This window comes from Oncorhynchus gorbuscha, linkage group LG05, assembly GCF_021184085.1.
Source record: "Oncorhynchus gorbuscha isolate QuinsamMale2020 ecotype Even-year linkage group LG05, OgorEven_v1.0, whole genome shotgun sequence".
NCBI classification, from domain to species: Eukaryota; Metazoa; Chordata; class Actinopteri; order Salmoniformes; family Salmonidae; genus Oncorhynchus; species Oncorhynchus gorbuscha.
Window position 1 is genome coordinate 23,724,690 of NC_060177.1, and position 11,040 is coordinate 23,735,729.

General features: G+C 42.1%; 1 pseudogene; it reads left to right on the top strand.

Annotated features, from left to right (window-relative positions):
• The first annotated feature begins 9,201 nt into the window (after positions 1-9,201).
• LOC124034849 lies at positions 9,202-10,683 on the top strand (annotated as a pseudogene).
• The last annotated feature ends 357 nt before the right edge of the window (positions 10,684-11,040 follow it).

The following is an 11,040-nucleotide window of genomic DNA, read 5'->3' on the forward strand; positions in this document are numbered from 1 at the left end:
TTACGCCAGCCTACTCAGCCAATCAACGGCATTATTATACTTTTCAATCTGGTCACTTTCATTAGCTTGTCTGATCCAAGGCTAAATACAATTGCAACCCTGTTAGTAAAATAGATTGAAAATTAATTTTGAAAAAGGTTTTAATCTTCCACCGAACATTGGTCAGTGGTCGACTCAAATAAAAGTTTAGTTAAAACCTTTAGGAATAATACCTCCATCTTGCGGCTGGTTGGACTACTGGCAGTGATTACGTTCAGCGCGGCCCCTGATCAGTGGTGTTCTAGAATGTTAAATGAAATATCCCATTTTAGTGTTAAACCTATCAAACCAACTTGAACGTCTCATTTCCGGTCACAACTTGCAGACTTGTTTAAGTGCTGCTGTGCGTTTTGTTGCTTACCTTATTAACTTTACGGTTTTTACTTAATTACAGTTTTATATTTTTAGTTTTTCCCCCATTCAACTTTTTTTCATTCAACGCTTTATCTGGACATGGTTCGTTAGGCCCTCCAACAGCCGAAGCTAAGTAGTAACATTAACATGATGCCTTCTAATTGCTGTCACTGTACTCATAATATACAGGAGAACGATCGCCTTACAGCGAGGATAGCTGTGCCGCAAGTCCAGCTTCAGACGCGATCTGTTAGGCAAAGGTCATTTCAGTGTAGGAAAGGATGAAAACGCGTCTGTACAGATGGTAGTATAAATCCCCTCGCATGGTCACCGCAGCCAGACAACTTTCTCATGGCTTCTGGATGGAAATGCTGTAAGAATGCTCAACCGGTGTCGCTCATTCAGCCGACAAACTTTCAACCGGTTCTCCCCATTAAACAGCGAGTCAGAGGTCGAGCCTTCTCTGGTCTCTACTCCTCCCGTTACGGGGTCTGAGACGCCGAAGCCTCCCACCATTAGCACTGACAAATTGAAAACCTCAGTTATTGGCGACTCCATTACCTGCATTATTAGACTTAAAACGAATCATCCAGCGATCATACACTGTTTACCAGGGGGCAAGGCTACCGACGTTAAGGCTAATCTGAAGATGGTGCTGGCTAAAGCTAAAACTGGCGAGTATAGGGATATTGTTATCCACGTCGGCACCAACGATGTTAGGATGAAACCGTCAGAGGTCACCAAGCGTAACATAGCTTCAGCGTGTAAATCAGCTAGAAAGATGTGTCGGCATCGAGTAATTGTCTCTGGCTCGCTCCCAGTTAGTGGGAGTGATGAACTCTACAGCAGTCTCACAACTCAATCGCTGGTTAAACTGTTTTCTGCCCCTCCCAAAAGATAGCATTTGTAGATAATTGGCCATCTTTCTGGGACTCACCCACAAACAGGACCAAGCCTGGCCTGCTGAGGAGTGACGGACTCCATCCTAGCTGGAGGGGTGCTCTCATCTTATCTACCAACATAGACAGGGCTCTAACTCTAGCTCCACAAGGAAATAAGAATGCAGGCCAGGCAGCTGGCTGTTAGCCAGCCTGCCAGTTTAGTGGAGTCTGCCACTACCACGGTCAGTGTAGTCAGCTCAGCTATCCCCATTGAGACTGTTAGGGTTGCGTCAATCGAATCTGGAATCAGGATAAATATGACAATGAGTCACCGCATTGTATGCTATGTATTTTTTTATTAGCTAAGCAATAAGTGGTAAATGCAATTTTCGTATATATGGGTTCTCTGTCACACCTCGCAGGGCAAACAGAGAACTGACTTGTTCCTGACAAAGATATTATAATATACTCTGACAGAAGTAGTTCCTGCTTCCGAGCCAGAATGTCAGAGTAGAGACTGGGCGTGGTTTAAACTCACTCAGCCTATTGTTGGCGCCCGAGCTGGTCCCAGCCCCCTAGGCGCTTCAGTGGTCAGTAGTTGTGTAGAATATCTATGTAGCTGACCCTCCAAAGGGCTTTCGGAGCCATCATCGACTCAGTGGGTTTTGTCCAACATGTCTCCGGACCTACTCACTGCCACAGTCATACTCTGGACCTAGTTTTGTCCCATGGAATAAATGTTGTGGATCTTAATGTTTTTCCTCATAATCCTGGACTATCGAACCACCATTTTATTATGTTTGCAATCGCAAAAAATAATCTGCTCAGACCCCAACCAAGGAGCATCAAAAGTCATGCTATAAATTCTCAGACAGCCCAAAGATTCCTTGATGCCCTTCCAGACTCCCTCTGCCTACCCAAGAATGTCAGAGGACAAAAATCAGTTAACCACCTAACTGAGGAACTCAATTTAACCTTGCGCAATACCCTAGATGCAGTTGCACCCATAAAAACTAAAAACATTTGTCATAAGAAACTAGCTCCCTGGTATACAGATAATTCCCGAGCTCTGAAGCAAGCTTCCAGAAAATTGGAACGGAAATGGCCCCACACCAAACTGGAAGTCTTCCAACTAGCTTGGAAAGACAGTACCGTGCAGTATCGAAGAGCCCTCCCTGCTGCTCGATCATCCTATTTTTCCAACTTAATTGAGGAAAATAAGAACAATCCTAAATTTATTTTTGATACTGTCGCAAAGCTAACTAAAAAGCAGCATTCCCCAAGAGAGGATGGCTTTCATTTCAGCAGTAATACATTTATGAACTTCTTTGAGGAAAAGATCATGATCATTAGAAAGCAAATTACGGACTCCTCTTTAAACCTGGGTATTCCTCCAAAGCTCAGTTGTCCTGAGGCTGCACAACTCTGCCAGGACCCAGGATCAAGGGAGACACTCAAGTGTTTTAGTACTATATCTCTTGACACAATGATGAAAACAATCATGGCCTCTAAACCTTCAAGCTGCATACTGGACCCTATTCCAACTAAACTACTGAAAGAGCTGCTTCCTGTGCTTGGCCCTCCTATGTTACAACAATACTGAATGAACACTTATTTTAACTTAATATAATACATAAATAAAATCAATTTAGCCTCAATTAAATAATGAAACATGTTCAATTTGGTTTAAATAATGCAAAAACAAAGTGTTGGAAAAGTAAAAGTGCAATATGTGCCATGTAAGAAAGCTAACGTTTAACATGAGAACATATGAAAGCTGGTGGTTCCTTTTAACATGAGTCTTCAATATTCTCAGGTAAGACGTTTTAGGTTGTAGTTATTATAGGAATTATAGGACTATTTCTCTCTATACCATTTGAATTTCATTAACCTTTGATTATTGGATGTTCTTATAGGCACTTTAGCATTGCCAGTGTAACAGTATAGCTTCCGTCCCTCTCCTCGCTCCTACCTGGGCTCGAACCAGGAACACATCGACAACAGCCACCCTCAAAGCAGCGTTACCCATGCAGAGCAAGGGGAACAACCACTCCAAGTCTCAGAGCGAGTGACGTTTGAAACGCTTGAAGCATTGCGAAGAGCTGCTGGCAAAATGTACGAAAGTGCTGTTTGAATAAATGCTTACGAGCCTGCTGGTGCCTACCACCGCTCAGTCAGACTGCTCTCTCAAATCATAGACTTAGTTATAACATAACACGCAGAAATACGAGCCTTAGGTCATTCATGGTGACATCCCGTTAGATAAATATTCCTGTTACATTGCACAACCTTCAATGTTATGTCATAATTATGTAACATTCTGGCAAATTAGGTGGCCCAAACTGTTGCATATACACTGACTCTGCGTGCAATGAACGCAAGAGAAATTACACATTTCACCTGGTTAATATTGCCTGCTAACCTGGATTTCTTTTTAGCAAAATATGCAGGTTTAAAAATATATACTTCTGTGTATTGATTTTAAGAAAGGCATTGATGTTTATAGTTAGGTACACATTGGAGCGACGACAGTCCTTTTTCACAAATACGCACCGCATCGATTATATGCAACGTAGGACATGCTAGATAAATTAGTAATATCATCAACCATGTGTAGTTAACTGTTTTTTTTATAAGATAAGTTTAATGCTAGCTAGCAACTTACCTTGGCTTACTGCATTCGCGTAACAGGCAGGCTCCTCGTGGAGTGCAATGTAATCTGGTGGTTAGAGCATTGGACTAGTTAACGGTAAGGTTGTAAGATTGAATCCTCGAGCTGACAAGGTAAAAATCTGTCGTTCTGCCCCTGAACAAGGCAGTTAACCCATCGTTCCTAGGCCGTCATTGAAAGTAAGAATGTGTTCTTAACTGACTTGCCTAGCTAAATAAAGATTAAATAAAGGTGTAAACTTTTTTTTTTTAATCGGTGTCCAAAAATACCGATTTCCGCTTGTTATGACAATTTGAAATTGGCCCTAATTAATCGGCCATTCCGATTAATCGGTCAACCTCTATTTTAGACCCCATCATAGCACTGAGGCGGCACTTGTGAAGGTGGCAAATTACCTTTTAATGGTGTCAGACCGAGGCTCTGCATCTGTCCTTGTGCTCCTAGACCTTAGTGCTGCTTTTGATACCATCGATCACCACATTCTTTTGGAGAGATTGGAAACCCAAATTGGTCTACACGGACAAGTTCTGGCCTGGTTTAGATCTTATCTGTCGGAAAGATATCAGTTTGTCTCTGTGAATGGTGTGTCCTCTGACAAATAAACTGTAAATTGAGGTGCTCCTCAAGGTTCCGTTTTAGGACCACTATTGTTTTCACTATATATTCTACCTGGGGATGTCATTTGAAAACAATGTTAACTTTCACTGCTATACGGTTGACACACAGCTGTACATTTCAATGAAACATGGTGAAGCCCCAAAATTGCCCTCACTGGAAGCCTATGTTTCAGACATAAGGAAGTGGATGGCTGCAAACTTTCTACTTTTAAACTCAGACAAAACAGAGATGCTTGTTCTAGGTCCCAAGAAACAAAGAGATCTTCTGTTGAATCTGACAATTAATCTTGATGGTTGTACAGTCGTCTCAAATAAAACTGTGAAGGACCTTGGCGTTACTCTGGGCACTGATCTCTCTTTTGACGAACATATCAAGACTGTTTCAAGGACAGCTTTTTTCCATTTACGTAACATTGAAAAAATCTGAAATTCTCTTTACAAAAATGATGCAGAAAAATGAATCCATGCTTTTGTTACTTCTAGGTTAGACTACTGCAATGCTCTACTTTCCGGCTACCCGGATAAAGCACTAAATAAACTTCAGTTAGTGCTAAATACGGCTGCTAGAATCCTGACTAGAACCAAAGAATGTGATCATATTACTCCAGCGCTAGCCTCCCTACACTGGCTTCCTGTTAAGGCAAGGGCTGATTTCAAGGTTTTACTGCTAACCTACAAAGCATTACATGGGCTTGCTCCTACCTATCTTTCCGATTTGGTCCTGCCGTACATACCTACACGTACGCTACGGTCACAAGACGCAGGCCTCCTAATTGTCCCTAGAATTTCTAAACAAACAGCTGGAGCCAGGGCTTTCTCCTATAGAGCTCCGTTTTTATGGAATGGTCTGCCTACCCATGTGAGGGACGCAGACTCGGTCTCAACCTTTAAGTCTTTATTGAAGACTCATCTCTTCAGTAGGTCCAGTCTGGCCCAGGAGTGTGAAGGTGAACGAAAAGGCACTGGAGCAACGAACCGCCCTTGCTGTCTCTGCCTGGCCGGTACCCCTCTCTCCACTGGGATTCTCTGCCTCTAACCCTATTACAGGGGCTGAGTCACTGGCTTACTGGTGCTCTTCCATGCTGTCCCTAGGAGGGGTGCGTCCCTTGAGTGGGTTGAGTCACTGATGTGGTCTTCTTTTCTGGGTTGGCGCCCCCTTTGGGTTGTGCCGTGGCGGAGATCTTTGTGGGCTATACTCGGCCTTGTCTCAGGATGGTAAGTTGGTGGTTGAAGATATCCCTCTAGTGGTGTGGGGGCTGTGCTTTGGTAAAGTGGGTGGGGTTATATCCTGCCTGTTTGGCCCTGTCCGGGGGTATCATCGGATGGGCCCACAGTGTCTCCTGACCCCTCCTGTCTCAGCCTCCAGTATTTATGCTGCAGTAGTTTGTGTCGGGGGGCTAGGGTCAGTCTGTTATATCTGGAGTATTTCTCCTGTTTTATCCGATGTCCTGTGTGAATTTAAGTATGCTCTCTATAATTCTCTCTTTCTCTCTCTCGGAGGACCTGAGCCCTAGGACCATGCCTCAGGACTACCAGGCATGATGACTCCTTGTTGTCCCCAGTCCACCTGGCCTTGCTGCTGCTCCAGTTTCAACTGTTCTGCCTGCGGCAGAACTATGGAACCCTGACCCGTTCCCCGTGATTACTATTATTTGACCATGCTGGTCATTTATGAACATTTGAACATCTTGGCCATGTTCTGTTATAATCTCCACCCGGCACAGCCAGAAGAGGACTGGCCACTCATAGCCTGGTTCCTCTCTAGGTTTCTTCCTTGGTTTTGGCCTTTCTAGGGAGTTTTTCCTAGCCACCGTGCTTCTACACCTGCATTGCTTGCTGTTTGGGGTTTTAGGCTGGGTTTATGTACAGCACTTTGATATATCAGCTGTGTCACGCCTTGGTCTTAGTATTTTGTGTTTTCTTTCATTATTTGTTCAGGCCAGGGTGTGACATGGGGTTATTGTATTGTCATATTGTTTTTTTTGTAGACATTGGGATTGTGGTTGATTAGGGGTGTGCCTAGTATAGGCTTGGCTGCCTGAGGCGGTTCTCAATCAGAGTCAGGTGATTCTTGTTGTCTCTGATGGGGAACCGTATTTAGGTAGCTTGGGTTTCGCTTTGTATTTAGTGGGTGATTGTTCTTGTCTCTGTGTAGTGTTCACCAGATAGGCTGTAATAGGTTTCACGTTCCGTTTGTTGTTTTTGGATCTTTCAGTTATTTTCATGTATCGCTATTCTTTCATTAAAGACATGAGTAACCACCACGCTGCATTTCGGTCCGACTCTCTTTCAACAAACGAAGAACGCCGTTACAAGCTGATGGAAGAAGGGCTATATAAATCAATTTGATCCAACATTCGCTATTTGATGCAAACCAGTCTTGCTAGCTATCTAGGTTAGCAAACCAGCCTGTGTTATTGGATTAATACGTATAGCCAGAGTCCTCCAGTCAAGAGGCTAGTTAGGTAGGACAACATACCTTAAATTACCTATCATATGAATCTACTGATGTAGGTACAATAGGCCTAATATATGACCTAAACAATCATCATAGTGTGAAAATGAAGCTAGCTAACATTACTGTAGACTTTCTGATATGTTATGGTGTTTGATACAGTTGAATCCCCCATGAAAAAGTACTATGGAATTACTATACAAAACCTATGCTTGTTGTAGAAGTGACTATGTAGGGACTTGTAGGGATTGGGTAGTGAATGTGTAGTTCATGCACTGCTCCAGATACACAAGTAGAGTTCAGTAGGAAAGCCAGTGTTTCAAGTAGTAATCATGTAGAGTTTTACTACTTGATGTTGTTAGTAAATAATTATTCAAAACACTACAGCTTTACTACACAGCTTTTCATTAGTAATCAGGTAGAGCTTTTACAACTTGATGTTGTTATTAAATAAGTGTCACAACAGTACAGCCAGATTACACTGGTTTTTCGCGATCGCAGAAAAATACCTAACGGGAAGTATTTGGTTGTTGTTGTTAGACAGCTAACGTTACTGTTTTTGACAATCCCGAATGTAATCATCTTCCATCCTTCCTCATCCTGGCTTTTATGACCCTTATGCTGGTACCATCTGTAAATTATCTTTCCATCGTGATTTATGAATACTTTCACGTCGTTGTTTAGTCGTCGATTTAACTTTTCACCACATCAAAACGATTGCTAGCCAAAACGGTCTTAGGCGTTAGCCGTTGTCATAGAGATGCAATTGAGTTTATCCTCGCTCTCTGCTAACACCATTGAAATGTAGCTACAGTATGCAGCCTCACGATACATAATAAGTGTGTTTGTGTGCAAATGTACAGTATTTTCATATTGGTGTACTTATCCATTCTACTTACCTCTTTTGACATGTTCCCAAGGAGGCCCTCGACATAAAAATACTGGAGGCCATTGTTGGTTAGATTTAAATTGTTTTTCAAATGTTTTTCTTTGTTGTCTTATGTGACCTATGTTAGCAGATGACAAATAATGGCTTATAATTGTATTACTACACAATGCCTACATATTACTGCTGCATATCTTTGTTTTCTAAAAGTTACGTGGTGGAGAAATGTGACTGCAACAAAAAATAGGATCTGAAGATAGTTAAGTCAAAGACCTCAAAGGGTTTAACAAAAATGTGTAAATATGCAATTGAATATGTAATTAATGTAATAATAATAAAAAGTGCAATAACGTGCACTAGTCTAGTAGTGACAGTAGTGAAACATGAAGATGTCAGTAGTGATTTTGAATAGATAAACGGTAGTAAATGTTTTCAATAGTAATTCTAAAGGGTATATGTAGGAAATTAAAAAGGATCAGAAGCAATTCAGTAGTGACACTGCACACACAGATGGCACTGGCAGTAGTAATTAAATAGGGATTGAATAGGCATACATCAGTAATGTGCAGGCGTTGTGTGGTAATCCAATAGTGAACATGTAGGAATTATGTGGGTATGTGTAGATTTTAAGTAGTAGATACCCAAAAGCTCAGTAGCTGCACAGTAGTCATTAAGGGAGATGTATGTAGTGATTTGAGTAGGAAATATGTAGTGAAACATCCCAATGTATCACTCATTATTACCGGTACTTAAATTACTACATAAATCACTACTGGTTTACTACACATCTCAATAGCAATCAAGTAGTAAAACCAGTAGGTTTAGTGTAGATCTTGAGTAGTAGGGATGAGTAGTAATTCAGTAGTACTTTTCATGAGGGATCAAGGGGACAGCGGCTAGTATCAGTAACGCAATCTCCTCATGTTTCACAGGGAAAATGGCAAGCGGTTTCTTAAAGCTGTTGTCCTCTCGGAAGTGCAACGTAGAAGTCCTGTCTCTTAGTGGAGTATGGGCATTTGCTACAGCAGGATTTTTTTCTGAACAGAAAGCATGTCACCACAGGAGCTCAAATCAGGAGGCTGTACCATGCCGGGTTATCCCAGACAGACAGGGACAGATCCCAGTGTCCACAGCCTCACCTATTCATTCGTTAGGGGTGTGCTATCACTGTATCCCCTTTTTGTCTGTACTTATTTCAATAGTGTGACCAACCTTCAATTTCTCTCACAGTTCAGAGTTCCCTGATTTACTCAAACACAACAACTGCAAGGCCAGTCACATCATACCTTCCCTTGCCAATGGACAATGTTATCCAGACAGGATTGGACAATCCTGGACACCCCTTCATAAAGACTGTTGGCATGGTAGCCGGAGACGAGGAGTCCTATCGGGATGGATCACAATGGCCTGTGTGGTCCGTGTCTTTTCACAGTGAATTGTTATGCCTACTACCTATCTTGCTGGAACTTCAGTGTATTTAAAAAATATATATAATGGCAGTCACTGTGAAAAAGATATTCTAAAGCTACTACACATATTGGAGCGTCACCCATTCGTTATAAATGTGTTATACAGATAAAACCGAGATGAAAGGGGATCAACTACAGTTTTTAATTCTGCCTTGAAGTGAAGGCAAGTGCTCTGCAGACTCTTAATAGCAGAGTCTCCCAATATTCTACCTTTTTGTGTGTAGAGAGAAGTATTGAAAGGAAAGAATAACACAGAAGCTTTGTGATCGCTGTTGGTTACGAAAGTTTCATTTATTTAAGGCCATACATTTATACACAATCTCTCCCCACAGACCTGGATGCCAGCAAGGTACAGAATGATCGGAATGTCCATGGATATAAGAATGTCCATGGATATAAGTATAGAAATGTCATTGCATCAACCACCCAGTTGACTAGGTACCAGACCTACATATCTACATTCTAAACTGTTCAAGTGAGCCAGCGACACGAAGAGTGTGTTTGAGAGGTTCTACAGGGGACTCAAGGAGGTGAGCCCAGCAGAATCAGTGATTGGATTCATTGCCTACACCCACACGTTAACTGTGTCTTACGTGACAAACCTTTCATACTTTGTTGTCTTTTAATGAGCTGTTGTTGTCATCACCACCAGGTGGAGATGTTGATCATGGAGAAGGGCTGGGAGTTCATGTGGAGCAAGGGGCTGGGTTACATCCTCACCTGCCCCTCCAACCTGGGCACTGGACTCAGGTCAACCTGCCTCGTCTCAGCAAGGTCTGGCCCTTACCACCTCACTCACCTATGGGTTGACACATGAACAGTCATCTGAAGAAACTGCTCAGGGGATCTCTGTGCCTAGCTGTCCTTCTCAAATTCCAGGATCCTAAATGCTCTGTTTTTCTGTTTGTTTTTTACTGGGATGCTTGTTTTCAGAAGATACTGGACAACCTGCTTCTGCAGAAGCGAGGTATGGGTGGCGTGGACGCCGCAGCTGTGGGCACAACCTTTGACATCTCTAATCTGACCAGACTGGGTGAGTCAGAGGTAAGACACTGCATCACTTGATCACAGAATAGAATGCACAAGTGACAATCATAATATTCAGCTTTAATAGGCCGTTGTAGAGAGTGTTGAAAGAGAATGCTATCTGGGTTTGTGTGTTGTATATAGGTCCAGCTGGTTCAGAATGTGATTGATGGGGTTAAATACCTGATTGTGTGTGAGAAGAGACTGGAGCGAGATCAGAATATCCAAATCCCTGCACCCATCTCAAACCCAACTCAAAATCATGCAAACAAAAATGATCACTGAGGAAACATTATACTGGTCACAAAGACAACACACAACATTCACAAACAATATACTTCAATAAAGCTATATAAATCCAAATCATTAACTGTGGTCCTCCAAATACTTTACCTGAATAGCAGCTATAAACTCTTCAGCTACAGTGGGGAGAACAAGTATTTGATACACTGTCGATTTTGCAGGTTTTCCTACTTCCAAAGCATGTAGAGGTCTGTGATTTTTATCATAGGTACACTTCAACTGTGAGAGACGGAATCTAAAACAAAAATCCAGAAAATCGCATTGTATGATTTTTAAGTAATTCATTTGCATTTAATTGCATGACATAAGTATTTGATCACCTACCAACCAGTAAGAATT